The following is a 20,851-nucleotide window of genomic DNA, read 5'->3' as shown; positions in this document are numbered from 1 at the left end:
AATAAACCTGTTAGAAAGTGAAATGGCTGTTCTGAATCTGTGAGTTCCTGTTGCTGGGAGAGTTCCAAGATACTGCCCAAGGATTTTGTCATTGGTTGGAGGTTAGAATGTATGGACTCTAAGTTTCCTTCCAAATCTCCTGTTCTATGAGTTTGTAATTGTCTTGACCAGGGGACATTTGGGTAGGGAGTTTGAGGTGGCCATTATGAAAACAGACAGGACAACCTACTTCACATTTTTTTCTGAAGGATACCAATGTCCTATGCATAGGTCAGGGAGAATCCCAAATGGAGCTGTTGTAATATCTTTCTCCTAGTTGCTATATTACAAATTGAAATGAATTTGTTAGAAAAGTAGGATGATCTAGAGGCAAGAACACTGGACCTAGCGATGGGATATCTAAGTTCATATTTCCCTCCAACATTTACTAGTTTTGTGATCTTAGGTAAATCATTCCCCACCTGAGCCTCAGCTTTCTCACCTATAAGATGGAAGGGGATATTTGCTAGAACTGTTGAGGGCAGAAAACTACAAAAATATGAGCCCTTAAAGTTGTTGCTAATAATTATTGTTACTGGGAAGCTGTTGGACGCAGGACACGGATGGCGTTATTTCCCCTACCATCATAGCTGTGGAAGCTAGGGCAGGATGGATGGATGCTGTCCCCATGAGAATACTGTCCCTAGAAGTCAAGTTGAGATAAATTTCTCTGTGTTATCTACTCCCTTTAGTCAAGGAGGGGTTAAACTCATCATCATCATCATAAGCTAATTAAAATATGACCTGGATACTATCAGGACCTCTGTGTAATACTAGAACACTGGTAGGGAAAAGGAGGGAGAGGGAAAGACTGAGACAGACAGAGACACATACATACACAGAGAACCAGAGAGAGAGAAAGAGGTAGAAACAGAGAGGGAAAATATAGAGACAGGGAGAAAGAGAGACAGACAGACAGGCAGAGACAGAGGCAGAAGCAGAGAGACAGAGAGACAGAGGGAGAGAGATAGAGAGAGATCTGGCCAAGTGTGCATTCAAGTTAAAAAACACATTCTCCCTTCAGACAGAAATATCTAAAGAGGAAGGCTGGGCTGGATTCACTACAGTCAGATTGAGATGTTTAGAGATCCAGGGACTAAATTGCAATATGGAGTATTAGTTAAAGACCAGGGATGGCAGGACTAGCAAAGCCCAGAAATATCATCTAGTATTTATATTGTTTTTTATGGTTTCAAATAGTTTATATCCACTATTATATATGAGTACTGAAGTGTAAATAGTTATAATAATAACTTTATTTAGTATTTTATGTGTGTTACCTTACCTGAGATTTATTCTTCAGTCCTGTGATATAACTACTATCCCCATTTTACAGATGAACACATTGAGGCTCAGAAAGATGGAGTGATTTTGGATTGTAACACCATTAGATTTAGAGCTGCCAGGGACCTTGGAGGAAATCAAGACCAAAGCCTTCATTTTAGTTAGGTGACTTGCCTAAGTCACACACTCAGGGAGCACTGCAAATAGGATTTGAGCCCAGAATTCCTGATATCAAATCAATAATCTTGTCTCTGTAACAGGCAACTCACTGTCTGTGCAAAAATAATTGTCCATATTTTCCAAATTTAAAAAAAAACTGGAATGCCATGACTAATTCAAGGCTACATAGATATGGGGTGGCTAGATGGTTCAGTGGCTAGAGAGCCAGGTCTGGAGATGGAAAGTCCTGGGTTCAAATCTGATCTCAGACATTTCCTAGCTGTGTGACCCTGGGCAAGTCACTTAACCCCAATTGCCTAACCCTTATCATTCTTCTTTCTTGGATCTAATATTTACTATTGATTCTACTACAGAAAGTAAGGGGTTAAAAAAGTCACAGAGATAAAGGGGTAGAACCTGGATAGGAACTCAATTTATCTGCCTCCAAGGTGAGTCTTGATGTATCTTTGTGTTTTTGTTTATTTTATTTATTTTAATATATTATATGATATGTATACAATATGTTATATAATATATTTATATCATTTTTAAATTTTATTATATGATTTTATTTTTTCTATACCAGAAAAGGGGTATAATGTAGTCAAAGAACACTGAATTCAGAATAAAATGACCTGAGTTCTAATTCTTTTAAACCCTTACCTTCCACCTTAGAATCAATACTGTGTATTGATTCCAAGACAGAAGAGCGGTAAGGGCTGGGAAATGGATGTTAAATAGGGTCACACAGCCAGAAAGTGTCTGAGTCCAGATTTGAACCCAGGACCTCCCATCTCTAGGCCTGGCTCTCACTCCACTGAGCCACCCAGCTGTCCTCCTGAGTTCTAATTCTGTTTCAGCTTCTGACAAGCCGTGTGGCCTTGCTCAAGGACCACTCCCCTCTCTGGGCCTCAGTGTCTTCATCTCTTTAAGTGAAGGGCTTGGACGTAATTATCTCTTGTCCCTCTGAGCTCTACTACTGAGTCTACTTGACAGCTTAGTTGGGAGTCTCCTGTTCGATGCACAGCAGGCATTTTAGGCCCCGCAGTTCGCTTGTGAGTGAAGCTAGCCGGGATGCCCTAGCATGGTCCAGCATCCCTTGCGCAGAAAGGGCACTTTGCGTCGGCCTGAAGCAGACAGCAGAAACGCTGCAATGGGTCCTTCTCTGAAATAACTTTCCCAGGCCTGAGCCATGTAAACATTAACAGCCTGTGGGGAGACCCGTCATTACTTGAGATCTCATTACCGAAAGCATATTGCCTCGGTGTTCACTCCCGCTCTGAATGTTCCATTTGTGCTGCTGAATTTTAATTACTTTGCCTTTTGGTTTGGATTCGACCCCATCTGTGGTGCATGGATCTATCCACTGCAAATCACTGGCTGATCAAGCCCAGGCGTCCATGCCCCCCCTCCCCATGCCTCACGCAGCCTGCCCCCCTCCCCCCGGCTCCCCCACGCATTCCCCCACCTCGCTAACTGGAGCGCTGGAGATGATAACTTTCCAAATATTGTCTTACGAGATGCTTATCACTGTAAAGCAATATTTTGTCACCAGGCTGTGACCATGAGGGAGTATCCCCTTGCAAGGTGCTCTCGGGGAAGGGAGGGACTGTGAAGCCTGGGACAGAGAGGTGAGGTGGGGTCTCCTGGTGGGGGGGGAGCAGCAGAAGAGCCTGGGGAGAGTGGAGAGCTGATGGGCCAAAGGAACCTTCTCTGGGGAAATGGCTATAATGGCATTGGAATGATGAGAAGAAACCCTAAGCTCAGTTCATCACAGGATCATAGACTTAGAGTTAAAATGTTCTTTAGTTGTCATCTAATCCACCCTGCTCCTCATTTTACAGATGAGGAGACTGAGGCCCAGAGAGATTAAGGAGCAGTCAGGATTCGAACCCAGCCCTTTGGACTTCGGAGTCAGTGAGTCGGAACAACTGCTTTTGTGCTGTAAGAAACAATAACGTCCCAAGGCCTCATTCTCCAACTCTGTAAAATAAGGAGTTTGGAAAAGATGGTCTCTGAACTCCCACTTCTGCTTTGAGGATCTCAAGTGCATATTATTTACTTTATCCTCATCCTCAGGCCCCATGGGAAGAGTGCAGGATTGAGGCTCTTTACTCCAAGAAAGGAGAATGCTGATGAAGGGAGCAGTAGTGGATACTTCTTTCCTGTTTGGAGAGAAGGAAACTTTGCCAGGGGACCTATCCCTCATGCTAGGACCTCCAGAGCAGAGAACCAACACTAGAGAGTGTATTCATAATTTAATTTTATTGTTGTTTTGTGGATTCATTGGGCCCTAGTCTTCATGACTCCATTTGTGATTTTCTTGACAACAATATTGGAGTGGTTTACTATTTCCTTCTCCAGCTCATTTGACAGATGAGGAAACTGAGGCAAACAGGATTAAGTGTCCTGCCCAGGCCAGCTAGTGGCTACATTTGAACTTAGGTCTTCCTGACTCCAGGTCTGACACTCTATCCACTGTTCCACTCAGTTGCCCAATAATACAGCTGTCCATAATAAAGTCTACAGAAAATGAGGCAGATGGAACAACTGAAAGCATCACTAAAATTATTATATTGTTTTTTAATTTTATTATATTATTTTATTTTTTCTATACCAGAAAAGGGGTATAATATAATCAAAGAGCACTGAATTAGGTATAAAATTGCTTGCTCAGTAAGAAGATGGTTTAGGAAAACAATAGACATAAAAACGATGACAATGTAAAGGGAAAGAAGGGAAGGGAGGGAGAGGGGAAGAGAGGAGGAAGGGGGAACTGTATAATTATATTGATCCAAACTATTGAAGTTTTGCCCTAGAGAAGAGCTAAGCAAATGGACCTCAGTCTCTTCTTTGCAGAGGTGAGGGACTATGGTGTGGAATATTGCACATACAATCAAATTTAGTTGACACGGACATATTGAATGATTTTGTTACATTTTTTCTTGCTCTTTTTTTTAACTCTTTGTTACTGGTAAAATGTCTCACTGGGGAAAGAAGGGAATATATTTGGAAATAAAGGAGATATCAAAATTTAAAAATAGCAAATTTGAAAAAGATATTCATATTCACCACCTTACAGGACTGTGCCAAATTGGGTAGCCAAGCTCTCTCACAAACTGTGCCCTGGTGGCCTTGTCAGACAATCTCCTTGCTGTCTCATAGATGTGACTCAATGGACCATTTCAGAGTATTTCATCTCTGAAGCATGGGAGAAACTTGGTAAGACTCTACAGCAAATCCTCTAAGGCCCCTTCCAGCTCCGAGTCCATGATCCTAAGATTTTAAATAATTAGGAGCAAATAGATATATCCAAATGGGAGGCGGAGAGCCTCTAAAGGCAGCTGGTTTCTTCTCACTAGAAATCTTTGAGAAGAGACTGAATGATCATCTACTAACATCTACTAACCAATATTTTACCTGTCTAGGCACACGTCCAACTGGATGATCTCTGGGGCCCCTCCTGACGCATACTCTATGATTTTGTGAAATCTCTTCTCTTGGGTTCAAGTTCTTCCTTTATAAAATGAGGGGAGGGGAGCAGCAGTACTTATGAACTAAAATTAGAGTGGGAGCACTGGAATTAAGGTCAAAGGACCCTGGGTAGAATCTCAGCTCCGCCAGTTGTGAGACTGTAGGAAAGTCACTTCTTCTCCCTGGACCTTAGTCTCCCAATCTTTAAACTGAACGAGATGATTTCTGAGGGTCCTTTAATTCTCTATGAACTCTACGGTCTCTTTTAGCTAGATATTCTACCTGCCTCTGGCTGAGAAGGGAAGAGATGAAGCCGGTATCAGAAAGTAAGAGGAGATCCGTTCTTTGCTGGAAGGAAGGGGTCCCATTGGTATTCTTCCTGCCCTGGACTTCCCAAGGGCTATGCTTCCTCTCCTCCGGCCCTGGCTGGGGCTGATGGCTGGGCAGCAGGGTCTGCAGACCCAGGCACAAGTTGGCCTCTGTGGCAGCAGACAGCTTTATGAAACTTGTCCTGAAGCCCAGGGTCAAAATGAGCAGTCCCAGGAAAGCCCAGAGCTTGGTTCTCTATAAAGCTGCTGTTGGTGGTGTTAGAGGCAATGAGTGGAGGGAGGAGGATCAACTGGCATCATCTCAGTGTGAGACATTCTTAGGGGCAGAAGACGGGCCTGGGGACAACCAACAGGGAGGTACCATCGTCACCTGGGCTCAAGCAGGGAGCACAAGATTGCAACTGTGTGCAATGGAAAGAGATACAAACTAGAAGTTAGAAGTCCCCATTTCTCATTCTGGCTCAGCCACTGTGACCTGAGTTTGCTGTGTGACCTTGAGCAAATCATTGAACCTTTTTGTTTTGATGTATTTTTCTTATTTTTTCTTTTTATTTATTTATTTCAGTCATTTATTTTTTTAGTTGTAAATTCTCTCCTTCCCTCCCCTTTCCCCTACCGGTTGAGAAGGCAATAAATACAACACCTATTAGACATATGAAATTATGCAAAATATATTTCCATATTAGCCGTATGAGAGGCACTTGGGGGTTGGGGAAGAAAAATAAAGTGAAAAAAATCCTTCAATCTACACTAAAACTTCATCAGTTCTTCCCCTTGAGGTGGATAGCATTTTTCTTCAGGAGTCTTTTGGAATTGTTGTGGATCAGTGTACTGGTCAGAGTAGCTAAGTCTTCTTTCTTTCTGTATCTTAGTTTACTAATTTGTCAAATGGGAATGATTGTTGTTTAGCTAGCATCATAGGGATATTGTAACGCACCAGTGAGATAAAATATATGAACACAGGAGGCACTGTATAGTGGACAACATGTGGTACTTTAAATCAGGAAAAGACTTGGATCCAAATCAACCTCTGATACCTCCTAGGGAGTTGGCTATGTACATGCTACTAAAGCCCCTTGTACCTCAATTTTCTTATCTTTAAAAGCATGATAATAATTGTTGTGGAACCAAAAGATTAAATGTGTATACTTTTAAAAAGTACTTAAAAAAAAAAAGTATCATGAACCAGTACCTAGCATTTTTTTTAAACCAGACCTGTGATTTCATTGGTGTATGGAATTCTCCAGTAAGGAAATTTTTACAGATGAGGAAATTGAGGCACAGGGATGTTAAGTGACTTCCTCCACATTACACAAGTGGTATGTAACAGAGATTTGAACTCAGATCCTCTAATAGCAGAGAGCATTTTTTCTCCCTTGCAGTTTACAACCTTCCTGACCTGGCTATGAGTAGATTCAAAGCTCCCCTTAAGATCATAACATCATAGATATAGTGAGTCATCTAGTCCAAATCCTCAACATAGATGTGAAGACTGAAGTTTGAAGAGGTGGCTGTAACTTGCCTAAGGCCTCAGCAGTAGTGACAATGTCAGGATTTGAACTCCAAACCTCTCACTCCAAGTCCAGTGTTTTTTATTATATCTTGCGGTACATAAGGCACAAGCTGCCCCTTTACATTTGTTGATTGAGGGATAAGCAATTTTGAGGAACTCTAGTGGATTGCAAGTCCTTCATTATTAATTTTTATAGAGAGTTATTTTGTAGTTCTAGCTTTTTTTATAATTAGATGCTGTAAAAAATTTTTAGTGATTTGCTCTTCTTTGTAATTAGGAGTAGCGATTAGAATATCTTTTATATTGCATGGCATTTTTCCTTTAAACAATTGTATACATTTTGTATTCTTTGCTTTTCTCCATAGAGACTTTAATGAGAATGGATTCATTGTGTACCATAATTTGCTATTATTATAGTGTGCCATGAAAATGAGTTATTTCCGTCACTGAAATATAATGCCCAGTGTAATGTATTTTTTTCCTGTTGTTCCTCCCCACCCCTCAGGGATGAGGAGAATGTGTGTGCCAAGTTGAGAGCCCACTCAGGCCTGGAGGGGCTGGGCAGTTTCAAACGGAAGTCAATCTTTCTAGGGGCTCCATTCGTCTCCTGCTGCTTTCTCCTTATTCCGGAGGGCAGGGGGGTACGCAGGAGGTTGAAGGAATGGCTCTGTAGGTTTCATAAAAACACATGAACCACTCCAAACACTCAATTAGTTCTCAGCAAATGACATTTGGACAAGCCAGGCCTTGGGAAACCAGGAACATGTGGCGAATTGGAAAATCACTCCTGAAACAGCCTCAATGGCCAATCGTGGGAGGGCTTCAGGTCCACGGGAAGTGTGGACTATAGAAAGACGGTCGGGAATGGGGCAAGTCCTTTTTGGTACTTGGATGGTTTAGTCATCAAGCTGAGTCTGGTCCATGAGTCAAAAGTGCATCTGGCATTGACCTGTTCTTGACGCTTCCTGAAAAAGAAAAAAACAAAAACAAAACAACAAAAATAAAATGCAAAAATAGTGCCCTCTCTGGGTGCTCCCATGGCTAGTCTTCTACACTGTTTCTTCCCACAGTCTCATCTGGAGGTCCATCTAACCAGAGAGCACATCAGGAGATCCCGCCAGGCTCATTCTCTGGAGCCTCTCAGTTGAGCATCCGAGCCAAGCCGAAGGAAGGGGCAAAGAGAATCCATTCTCGTCCCCATGCTTTCCCTAAAATAGACCTCCACGTTCCCACCCGTCAATTAGAGCCTGCACATCCCGAGGTGATTTACAGTACAAAAGATATAATTTAGAACTGCGTCCAGAGTTTTGGAAGGAGAAGGTTGTCTGTGGGCCCTGGGCACAGACATGACTGGAGCAGCTACAGGTTGACATGGCGTCGGGGTTGGGGGTGGCATTTTACAGATGCCCTTGTCAGATGGTTGAGGTCATTAGCTCCTTGCTGCTACTTCCTGTGGCTCTCCTATAGGGTTAAGTTCTGGTGATTGCCAGAAAGCTCTATGGTAATGTGGTACAGCAGAGAAATCACCGACCCAAATCAGAAGGGCTTGTATTCCAGGGCCACCTCTGACATTTACTAACCATAGAAGCTGGGGCAAATCATTTAACCTCTTTTAGCCTCAGTTTCCTCATCTGTTAAATGAGAGGATGGGTTCGATGGCTTCTGAAGTCCTTTCCAGATCTAAATTTATAATCCATAGAAAAAAATTAAAATGTAAAAACATCACTTACAAGGTCTTAGAAGGGTAGTTTGGGAAATTTGAATTTTTATTTGAATTTTTCATTTTAATAAAAAATATAATTTTAATGACAACTAGTAGTAGTTGGGCTTGAAAAAGTTTACTCATGGGGGGAAGAAAGAGCTGGGATGGTGCAATTTTTCTTTTTTTTTAATTTTTAAAATATTTTTCCATGGTTACATATTTCATTTTCTTTCCCTCCCCAATTCCCTCTGCCCTCCTGGATCCAATAAGCACTTCCACTGGGTTATACGTATGGGGGATGGTACCATTGCCAAGGCTCTCACCAGCCAGCAGCCAGAATGAAAGAGATTTTGAATCTCTTCCTGGTCCCCTGTTAGGTAAGCTCTGAGTGGGGGTGGCAGGCAGTTTTGCAGCTAGGAGCCTCTCCCAAGTCACAAGGATACACCTTCTCATCCTTCCAGGCTCATAGCTATCTTTTGTCTTTAGATCATTGATCACCCCTTGCTTTACCGCTGTCTGTGCAAGTCCCATTATTTCCTCTCTGGGCTTCCTGTGGGGAGTGGGGGGACCCAACGCATCTGCTTCCACAGCTCTCCTGACTTGATTCCTGAGCAGGCTCTCATTTACCACTTCTGCCTAGATCACACCTCAGCCATGATCACTTTTGAGCAAAGTGGACCTCAGACACCACAGGCCAGTGCTATCTAATTAAAAACCAGAAGCATAACTTCTGACAGTCATCATTGAAGAGGCAGTAGGGAATCATGGAGGGTGAGTTGGCTTCAAGCCAGGAAGATCAGAATTCAAGACCAGTTCCTGACATATATATTCCTGGCCAAGTTACTTAACCAAGTAAACCAAGCAACAATCTGTGATTTTAAGTTACAGGATGTGGCATGGTGGAAAGAGCACACAACCTGAAGTCAAGAAGACTCCTCTTCCTGAGTTCAAATCTGACCTGAGACATTTATTAGCTGTGTGACCCTGGGCAAGTCACTTAACCCTGTTTGCCCCAGTTTCCTCATCTATAAAATGAGCTGGAGAAGAAAATGGCAAACCACTCCAATATCTTTGCTAAGAGGACCCCAAGTAGGGTCATAAAGAGTCAGGCATGACTGAAAGGATAGACCGACAGTGAAGATCCTAGCCAACATTAGTAGGGGGAGTTTTATCACTTAGATATTCTCTATTCAACAAAATCACAAGTCCAGTCTTTATTATAAGATCATAAAGGTAGAAGCATGGGGCACTAAAAAGGCTAGAGTCCAGCTCCTTCATCCTATAGACAAGGAAAAAGATTCTGAGAGGATTAATGACCCTTTCAAGGTAACAGCTTATAGGTATCCAAGGAAGGATTTGAACCCAGGCCTTACTAACTTTAAGTGTAGTATTCTGTCCAATATACCAGGTTGCTTTTCAAAAAGTGATGGAGAACGGGGCAGTTAGGTGGCTCAGTGAATTGAGAGGCAGACCTAAAAATGGGAGATCCTGAGTTCAAAACTGACCTGACCCTTTTAGCTGTGTGACCCTGGGCAAGTCACTTAACCCCCATTGCCTCGCCCTTACTGCTCTTCTGCCTTTGAACCAATACACAGTATTGAGTCTAAGACAGAAGGTAAGGGTTTAAAAAAAAAAGGTGATGGAGAGGCCCATAACAAAAAAAAAGAAGATGAGCTGATCACATAATGAAAATGAAAGATGACAAGTGGGAATGCTCCACTAATCTCCTGTAGTCAGGAGGAAGTGAGGATGGCCCTCCTGTGGAAAAATTATGGGAGGACAAGAATCACCCAGAATACTCAGGAATAGATTGGTTACCATGTGCACTGTTGGAGGAAACATGCCCAACAATGAGATCATAGATCCATTTGATTATTTGCATGTGTTTTAAAATCCCAGAAAATCTCACTGCCTGTGGCATATAGAGATCCACTGTGTAAGATTAAGCTGTTTTTATCCCTGAGAGGTTTTGAGATTTTAACATACCCTCCCCCTCCCCAAGGGTATAATTTTCAAACCTTCCCTAGAGAGCCAAGATGGCTTATTCCAGCTCATTTCACCAGCCTAACTCAACTCCCCCAAGACAGCTCTTCCTGGACCACCTCCCTTGCAGTCACCCACAATCCAAGGCTTGCATTTCCTAGGTCTATGCTTTTAGCAAATGAAAATTTTCATTTCTAAAGAAGTGAAGCTTAAGATTGGAAGGGTTATTGGTTTGACTGGTGCCAGAATACCCATCCCATATAATCCTAGTATTAGTTGTCCCACCAACTCTTGCTAATGAAATATTTACTCTTTGGCTTAATTGGGATCATTTAAATGTTCCACATTATTAGACAAGGCAGAGCAAACCAGATTCAGAATCTGAAATTCAGTTATGCAGAAAATGTTGTCCTTTTTGCTTTCTAGTTGCATTAAAAATAAAAATACAAAAAAAGAATAGAATATATCCGCTGCCTTAACATGGGGAGAAAGGGTTCAGAAAAAAGATGTGAGATTCATGCCACATAAATATCCACTCCTTACATCCACCCATAAATCAATAGGTATGTATTTGTTGACCAAATACCATGTATTGGGCATTCATCTGTGTGCAGGGGACCCAAAGAAAAAGAAGAACAACCTTTGCTTTCAAGAAGTTAGAATTCTGATTGAGGAGAAAACTTGTAAATCAATACTTATATATAGTAATAACTTTAAAGGAGAAGCACTAGCAGTGGGTTGGAGCCAAGGAGATGAGGCACCAGGAAATGCCTCCTCTGGAATGTGGGGCTGGAACTGAGACTTTGAAAGAAGCCAGGGATATTAAGATGGGGAGGTCAAGAGGAAGTGTTCCAGGAATGACGTAGAGAGAGTTAGTGCAAAGGCACAAAGATGAGGTCTACCTTTGGGGAGGCTGGACTGCCTCAAGTAGGCTACTATGGGAGGAACTCATAAGAAATTTGGAAAGGTAGGAGGAAGGGGGCTAAATCATGAAGAGCTTGAAATGTCAAATGGAAGAGTCACTATTTGATCCAAGGGATAGCTTGGAGACACTAGAATTTACTGAGTAGGGACAACATGGTCAAACCTGTGGAAGATGGATTGAAATGAAGAGAGACTTGAGGCAGGAGGTCCAATGAGAAGTCTATTGCACCAGTGTAGGTGAGAGTCCAGTGGGAGTCACAAGAAGCATTGTGTCTGTTTGAGCTTGGCAAAATAGAAAGGCTTTCCACATTCCTGAGATTAGGCTGGGATGATATGATTTCTTTAACTTGTCTATTTCAAGAACAGAGCAGGCAGCTAATGGTTTCTAATTGTTTTCTACATCAGGAGAGTGAATGAAAAGAAGAAAAAATCAAAAGATGTTTAAGAGCCAGACCTCAAGATGGGAGGTCCTTGGTTCAAATCTGGCCTCAAATATTTCCTAGACATGTGACCCTGGGCAAGGTACTTAACCCCTATTGTCTAGTCCTTCCTGCTTTTCTGCCTGGAAACCAACTTTGTTTCTAAGATGGAAGTAATGAGTTTCAAAAAACAAAAAGGTAGTTTGAGAGGCACAACTTTGCTAGAACACTTCTCCATGTAAATTGAAGCTGTACATCTTGGCGAAGAGAGGAAGGATGAAGGGAACATAGATTTACAGCTAAACCATCAAGATCAACTCCTTTTCTATAAATGAGGAGACTGAGGCACAGTACAATTAAGTGACTTTGCCAGGGTCACACTTTCATATAGACTTACACAGTGAGTATCTAAGACAGGCTCTGAACTTGGGTTTTCTTGCCTCCAGGTCCAAAACACTATCTATCTACCTCTAAGAGGCAGATACAGAACCAAGTTCTAAAAGTGATTTTAAGGATGCAAGGTGTCTGCTACTACTCAGCAGATGCCATACCACAGTGCTCACTTACCCATTCTTCAGACTGTTTTTCAGGGTCTTTCCTTTCCCTTCCCCATCTCTTAGGTTCTGTATTCATCTAAATTTGGACCAACCCTCTGAGATAAGGAGAGTTGTTAACTAGCATTTTTTGTGCCTAGGGAAAGAGGAAGAAAAAAACAAACAAACCATGAATCAACTTTTAAAAGTCATCCATTCAAAGGGAAGCAAAAAAGCCTGATGCACTGGGGCCTGGAAGAGATAGAGACCACCAAGTGTGTGGAAGGTAGAAGTAGCAGCATCCTGACCTGGAATGTGGCAGCCAATTATAACTAACCAAAAAAGGAGAGATATCTTCATTAGCCCTATTCTGGATTTTGCATTTGCCTGTCTGATCTCAGGGAACGTTCAAAGAAGTTGGCTGATTTTGGTCAGATTTGGGCCATTGTTCAAGATTTGGAGAGTTTAATTTTTTAGTCCATTCAACAGCTCAAAACAAAATGAAAAGTGATCCAAGATTTCAAATGGTAATTACTTCAGTAATTAATTTAAAAATCAAACTTGAGTGAAATTTGAAAATGGAACAAAGGTTCAGATAAATTAAACCACATTGAGTGACATCTATTATTCACAGAACCAGTCACTTATTACTAGCATTTTTAAAAAAATCAAATGAACCAACATTTATGTATCAAGCAGCTATGGTATGCAAGGGCCTGTGGCTGGTCATAGAAGATAAAAAATTGAAAAAATGTACCCTATCTCCTGTTTGGAGAAGGAAATGGCAGACGACTCTTATGTTTTTCCCAAGATAACAGATGGGATCACAAAGTGCTGGACATCTCTGAAAATGGATGAACAACAACAACATGATCCCTATCTTTGAAAGAACTTCCATTTCTATAGTGCTTTAAGCTTTGCAAAGTACTCCATCACATTGAATCCTTCCAACAATCCTGGAAAGGTGCTAGTTGCACCCATTTTACAGATGCAGGAACCTGAAACAAAGATTAAACAACTTATTCAGGGTCACATAACTAGTAAATGTCTACAGCTGAACTTGAACTTGGGTCTTCCTAACTCAAGGCCTAGCTCTCTATTCACTGCCGCACCTGGCTGCCCCACCAATTGCTTCTAAAATGAAATAAAAACTCATCCATTAGCATTTCACAATGTGAGTCCTTTCTATCTTTCCATCCGTTTAACACATTACTCCCTCATGCACATTCCAACCATATTGGTCTACTTGTGATTCCTCAAATGTGAAATTTAATTTCCTGACTCTGTACCTCACCCCCAAAACCTGTATTTCTCATTTTTGTAACTTTTCCTGAGTCCACAGTTTCTTCAAGACATAGCTTAAATACTACTTCCTCCAAGATGCTTTTCCTGGTCTATCCAGTTGAGCGCCTTCTCTTCCAAGGTGATCATTCTGTATATATGTTGTATGAATCCAGATGTGTACATGCTGTTCCCCCATTAAGATATTAAGCTCCTTGAGGGTAGGAACTGGTTTTATTTATTTATTTTTTGTTCTTTACATCTCCAAAAGGCTTAACACGTTGGCTGGTACATAGTAAGAGCTTAATAAATATTTATCGATTAATGGATCAATAGAAAAAGGTGGTGTCTGTCCTGTACCTTAAAGGAAGGAAGGTAAAGATTTCAACAGGTTGAAAGGAAATATGAGTCCATTCCAGGCATGGGGAGCATTGCTTAGGATAGGATGGGATGAACGTGAGATGAGCCAGTCCAGTTTGGCTGGAACACAATACATGAAGAATACTATGAAATCAAGTTGGCAAGGTGGAGCCAGATTATTCCTGTCAAGAGTAGATGTTTTATTTTATTTATGAATCTTTGAGGAACCATGGAAAGATTTTGAGTAGGAGAAGGGGAAATGGCTATGTCCAAGGGGAAACCAAAAGGGTGAGCACCTGTGGTTGATCCCAGAGACAAGTCAATGATGAGAGGCCATTCACTGACAGATGACGGTGGCTCATGTGTAATGGCTCCAATCTTCACCCCCTCCCTAGTAAGCTTCCCCAAGGGAACAGGCTAGCTGTTCCCCACCCTGCTCTGCAAAGGACCATGAGAGGAACAGCAGTGCCCTCTACCCTTCTCACCCCACCCCCTTCCCTTTTATCTCTTTCTTCTCCGTTTCCCCCCAACGCAGATTCACTCTTTCCTTGGCTGAGAACATGGTAACATATTTAAGCCAGGCACAAAGTGACATTTCATCATTAATACCTAATGTGATTTTATTGGGATGTGTAAACATGCACACTGCTCACAGCCCCTCGTCACTGCCTGTAATTGCTTTTACTCTCCTAAATTCAGATGTAATTCAGATAGAGAAATACGCCATGCAGACTGCATCTGCAGCCAGAGAATTATCAGTATTACTTTTCAGCGGCCTGACAGTGATGTTTCAACAATCTATACATATTGATTTAGGCCGATAATAAACAATTTGATTAGCCCCCCATCTATAGACTGTCATTTCCATCACTGACAGGAGCCCAGTAGAGTGGAAGGCAGTCAGCAGGCACATATGGCAAGAATTCTCAAAATAAGAAACTCGGCCCTGATTAGAGCCCGGGCTTCAGTGAATTGGACAAGACAGCTCAGCTGCCATGTTATTAACTCCCTCAGAAAATACTCAGCCTGTTCCCTGGGGCCGGCCTGAATATTCTGATCTGGATCGATAGGCAATCTCCGGTGTATATGGAATGCCGGCCCAAGTCGTTTGTCTCTGTGCAACTTAGTCCAAAGAAAGGAGCCCCCACTGCTGTCTGGGTCCTGTTCTGGGCCACCCAGACTCCCCTCCTCCATTGCCCCCTCTACTCCTATCACTTCTCTCCTTCCCTTTTTAACTAATGACTGGCTAAGAAAACAGAAGTAGCTGAACCTATTCCAACATTGGGAAAATCTCTCTCTCTCTCTCTCTCTCTCTCTCTCTCTCTCTCTCTCTCTCTCTCTCTCTCTCTCTCTCTCTCTCTCTCTCTCTCTCTCTCTCCCCTCTCTCCTTTCCCCCTCTCTTTCTTCCCCTCTCCCCTCTCTTCCCCTCTACCCCCCTCTTCCTCTCCCTCTTCCTCCTCTCTGTTCTTCTCTTTCCCTCTCTTTCTCTCTGTCCTTCTGCTTGCATGTGCTCTCTCTCTCTTCCTCTCTCTCCTCTCTCTCCCTCTGTCCCCCTTCTTTCCCTCCTCCTCTCTCTGTCCTTCAGTCCCCCCTCCTCTCTCTCTCCCTCTCTTTCCCTTTCCCCCCTCCCCTCTCTCCCTCTGTCCCCCTTCTTTCCCTCCTCCTTCTCTCTCTGTCCTTCAGTCCCCCCTCCTCTCTCTCCCTCTATTTCCTTTTCCCCCCTCTCCCTTCTCTCTCCCTCTGTCCCCCCTTCTTTCCCTCCTCCTTCTCTCTCTGTCCCTCAGTCCCCCCTCCCTCTCTCTCTCCCTCTCTCTCTTTCTCTGTCTATCTTTCTCCTTGATTTTAATGATTATTATGGCTGCCTTTCAATCTTATAAAAATTATATCCATCACCATATCCCTATGGCATGTTTATATAAGTAATGGGAGCATCCTGTTGTGACAGTCATACAGATATCATTGTAAGAGGGCCCCTGGCAGAATCACTCTCAGAATGGCAACATTTTAATAAACCAGAAAGCGGCCAGTTGCAACCAGACTCACTTTGGCAGCCTTTCCAGTGAAAGATGTCAGTCTGCATTCTCATCAGGGGGTGGTGGCTAGAGACTACAAAGCCGATTTAGTGACAAAGGACATTTTACCACTGTATTTTGGAAGAGGACTATTCCTATCCAAAACCATGTTCACATCCATTTTGAGCCTGACAATAGCCCTATGAGGTAGGCAGGACAGCTATAATTAGCTCCATTTTACAGATATGGAAACTAAAGCCCAGGGAAGTTGAGAGTGAAAGAAGAGAAAGAGAAAATTTACCTTCTCTCCCTTCATTTTAGAGGTGAGCCACTATGAGTGTGGAATATTGCAAATGCTGTTAGACCAATTATCTGTGCACATTAGTTTTGCTAACCTTTCCTTCCTTTCAAAATTCTTTATTACAAAAGATAGTTTGCTAGGTAAGGGAGGAGAAAAGTACACATTCAAAAATAAGATGTGTAAAACAAAACAAAAGAACAATAAAAATAATTTTGAAAAGAAAAAGTCCATTTTTAAAAAGAGAGGGAATTCTAGGCACACAAAGAGAGGTAGCTTGATGTGGCAGAACAGATTCTGGCCTTGGAGCCTACTGATCCAACTTTGCCACTTACACATCTTAGACAAGTCTCTTTCCCCTCTGGATGTCAGTTCTCTTCTCTGTAAAGTGAGGGGTAGAACTAGATAATTCCATAAGTTACTGGCAAAGCTGACTCTGAAACCTAGATTATAGAAGTTCCCCATTACCTCCAGAATCAAATATGAAATCCTCTATTTGGTGTTAAAATAGAGCTACATCCCATCCTTCTGGACTTCTTATACTTTATACAAATGTGTAGCCTCCTCATTCTAGGGGCACAGGCCTTCTTGGTGTTCCTCAAACAAGACACTCCATCCCCAGACTCTAGCATTTTCATTGGCACTCTGTTCCTCTTCCTTGCCTCCTAGCTACTCTGGCTCCCTTCAAGTCCTAGCTACAATTCTCCCCTCTTTGGTAAGCCTTTCTCAATCCCCTGTAACCTAGGGTCTTCCTTCTGTTGATTATTTTCAGTTTATTCAGAATATATCTTGTTTGTACATAGCTGTGTGCCTGTTATCTCCCCCATTAGACTGTGAGCATTTTGAAAACAGGAACTGTCTTTTCCCTTTCTTTGTACACCCAGCTCTTAAATAGTTCCTGATTGAGTAACTGACCTAAGTTTCCTGACTATTAACTTTGGACTACTTCCCCAACACCCAATGTTAAGAAGATAGAACTGGGAGAATGGCTACTGTTAATAATAGTAAAAATAATATGAAACGATTTGATCTATTCCACTCAGGGTATCTTCTCTATTATCTCTTTTTCTCCAATATATTTTGATAACTGTATTTCAATATAATTGGTTGTCTTTGTCATTCTGTGTACTGTATACATTTAAAAATTGTATTCTGAGAAGTGATTCATAGGTTTCACCAGACTTCCAAATATACAAAAAGCAAAGAATCCTTGGTCTAATGGCTAGAGGTTCATCTTTGGAGAGAAAAAAAACCTAATTTCAAGATTTACCTTTGACAAATATTAGTTATAGCACCACAAGCAAGTCATTTACCCATTCTATACTGCAAGCAACTCTAAAAATTACAAATGAATTGCCAATATGATCAATGGAATGAGTTTTTATGATAAAGTTCTCCATCCTGTGAAATCACAATTCTGAACCCCGTTCCTCAAATAAAAATCTCATAACAACAGTAATATGAGTAAAGGAAAGTAATCAATGTTGGAGGGCAAAATTGGGACACTAATACATTGTTGGTAGAGTTTTGAATTGATCCAACCATTCTGGAGGACAATTTGTAACTATAAAACAATGCATACCTTTTGATTCAGTGATACCACTACCAGATATGTATCCCAAAGAGATAAAAAAGAGGAGGAAGGGGAAAGATCTTATACAAAAATATTTATAGTGTTTGTGGTGGCAAAGAATGGGAAATTGAAGGGATGTCCATCAATTGGGGAATGGCTAAAACAAGTTGTGGCATATGAGGTGATGGAATACTATTGGGCTATAAGAAATGATAAACAGAATGATTTCAGAAAAAGCTGAAAAGATCTCTGTGAACAGATGCAGAGTGAAATAAGCAGAACCTGGAGAACATTTTACACAGTCATAGTAATTGTGTACAGTGATCAACTATGAAAGACTCGGCTACTCTCAGCAATACAATGATCCAGCACAATTCTGAAGGACTTATGACAAAGAACGCTGTTCACCTCCAGAGTAAGTACTGTTGGAGTCATAATACATATCAAAGCATAAGATTTTTTACTTTAGTTTATTTGTGTTTTTATTTGGGGGTTTTGGTCTTAAATAAGTATTTTTTTACAACGATGAACAAAATGGAAATATGTTTTCCATGAAAATACCTATCTAACCCAGATCAAATTGTTTATTATCTCCAGGATGAGGAGGGAAAGGAGGAAGAGGGACAATTTGGATCTTATAACTTCAGAAAATGTATGTGGGAAATTATTATATGTAATTTGGAAAATAAAATATTTTTTAAAAAATAGTAATATGATAAGAAGTGTGACATAGTATATCGAGAGCCAGCCTTGAAGCCAAGAAGACATGGGTTCAAATCTTGACTCTTAGGGGCATCTAGGTAGCACAGTGAATAAAAAAATCACACTTGGAGTCAGGAGGATCTGGGTCCAAATCTGGTCTCAAACATTTTCTAGTTCTGTGACCCTGGGCAAGTCACTTAACCCCTTTTGCTTAGTCCTTTCCCTTCTGTCTTAGAGTTGTTAGTAAGACAGAAAATAAGGGTTAAAAATGAACCCTGCCTTTGGCACGTCCCAGCTCTATGACCCTGGACAAGTCACTTAATCTCTCACTCTTTCAGGCTCCTCTTTGACTCTAAATTAGAAAGAAGATGCCAGCCTACATTAATAAAAGACTTCCTCTCATTTGGAAGTTCTCTTTGCCAAATAAATCACAGGTCCAGTCTCTCGCCTTAATTATAATAATGACTTCTATCCATCATAATGATCATAACTGTTTATACTTTTTCCTAATGCATTTTCATGTAGAATTTCACTGCGTCCTCTCAAAAACCATGTGTAGGAGACAGAACAAGCTTTATAAAACTGGTTTTTCACATAAGGAAACTGAGCCAATAAGGGAGAAAGTGATATAATCTAGTCACAGGACCAGTCTAACTGGAAGGTTCTTTTGGGGAGAAGTGTCTTTGGATAAGCTTTATTATATTACACTTGCCTTATATTCCCAGGATAGCTAGCATAGTGACAGGCACACAATAGTCAGCCCTCATCAGTAAATGATGGATGTTCCCCATGGTTTTAAGACTTGGGAAGAGGAGAAGAGCAAGGATTAGTGAAGTGGAGAGAGTAAAGTGGACCAAATGTTGTTAGCAGGGATTACAAGAGATCATTGCACTGAAACCTAAAGTGGAGGTACCCTAGAGATTATCTTGTTTAATTCTCTCATTTCGTAGGAAGGAAATTGAGGCTGATAAAGGCACCATATGTAATAAGGTTCAAAACAGGTCCCCTGACTTCCAGTCTAAGGTTCTTGCATTATCTCATGCTGCTTCTCCAAAAAGTAGATTGAAGGAGGGTAAGATGCACCAAAGAATGAGTAACAGGGGAAATAAGTAAATGAAATAATAAGCTATGGAAAAAGAGAGGCAGATAGGGCACTATGCAAAGCACACTGGATTTGCCATAGGAAGATATGAACTCAGATATTACCTCTGACATTTGCTCCTTATGAATCCTTAGACAACTCAGTGAACCCCTTTGAGCCTGTTTCATCATCTAGAAAATGAGACTCTTCCAGTTCTGAATTTATGATTCTGTGATGGTTAGCCTAGCAGTTATGGAACAATAGGACTAGCAGTAACCAAGAAACAAGCCCTGCAACCAATAAGCCTAGAGTTGTATCTGTAGGACTAGGTCCAGACTCTAAAGCGACCAAAAATATTCTACCTATAAAAGCTTTCTATATTAACAATAAAAATTCATATTTCTCTTATATCTTAACACTTACAAAAACCTTTTCCCTTCTATAACCCTGTGAGGTACATAGTAAAATTAATATTATTTCCACTTTATAGATAGGAAACAGGTGCTGAGTAGTTACAAGACCTGTAAAGTGTCATGCTGGCAGTAAGTATTGGAGTCTCAACACAAATCCACATCTTTTCAGCAGTGTGTTTTTTATACCATCCTGACTAACACAGTTAGTCTCTTTTCTGGGACACGGGTGCTCCAAAAAAGAATTCTTCCTAGTGTGGATCACATCCTGAATTAGGAACAATAAAGGAGAATAATGAAGAAAGGGGACAATGCTCAGGAACTCATCAAGGAGCAGGCTGTCTCATGAGGTCGTAAACTCTCCATCCCTGGATGTATGGGGGCAGATGCCGGACAAGCATCTGACAGGGTTGTTCCTGAGAGGATTCGTCTCTTGGATAGATGGTTGGGCCAGACCATTTCTAAGGTAATTTCTAACTTTTAAAATAAATTAACTGTATTGGCAAACTTCTTTTTTAAAACTCAAAAATAGCTGATTAGTTTCAAATCAAGCTTTAGGCTAACCTCCAGACCAGCTACTATTTATGGCTTGTCTCATTAGTATCCAACACAGAAACAGCTCAAAACATACTTATAAGTTAGTAGACAAGTATAGAGAGCTGTGAGGCTCAAAGAAATTAAGAGACTTGCCTGGGGTCATAGAGCTCTTCTCAGAGATTTGAATTCAGATCTTCAGGGCTCCAAGTCCAACATCCTAGCCACAGATCTATGCTAC

At 41.3% G+C, this 20,851-nt stretch overlaps 1 long non-coding RNA gene across 1 annotated transcript; it reads right to left on the bottom strand.

Moving 5' to 3' along the window:
* Positions 1–7,508: 7,508 nt before the first annotated feature.
* LOC103101687 (uncharacterized) lies at positions 7,509–19,979 on the bottom strand. Its single transcript, XR_458242.3, has 3 exons — positions 19,792–19,979; positions 12,394–12,516; positions 7,509–7,763 (listed from the first exon to the last, which is right to left on the bottom strand). It is a non-coding gene; the product is annotated as an uncharacterized LOC103101687 (long non-coding RNA).
* Between the last annotated feature and the right edge of the window lie 872 nt (positions 19,980–20,851).

This window comes from Monodelphis domestica, chromosome 1 (assembly GCF_027887165.1).
Source record: "Monodelphis domestica isolate mMonDom1 chromosome 1, mMonDom1.pri, whole genome shotgun sequence".
NCBI classification, from domain to species: domain Eukaryota; kingdom Metazoa; phylum Chordata; class Mammalia; order Didelphimorphia; family Didelphidae; genus Monodelphis; species Monodelphis domestica.
Note: the sequence above shows the minus strand (reverse complement) of the source record. Positions and strands in the feature narration are given on the sequence as shown.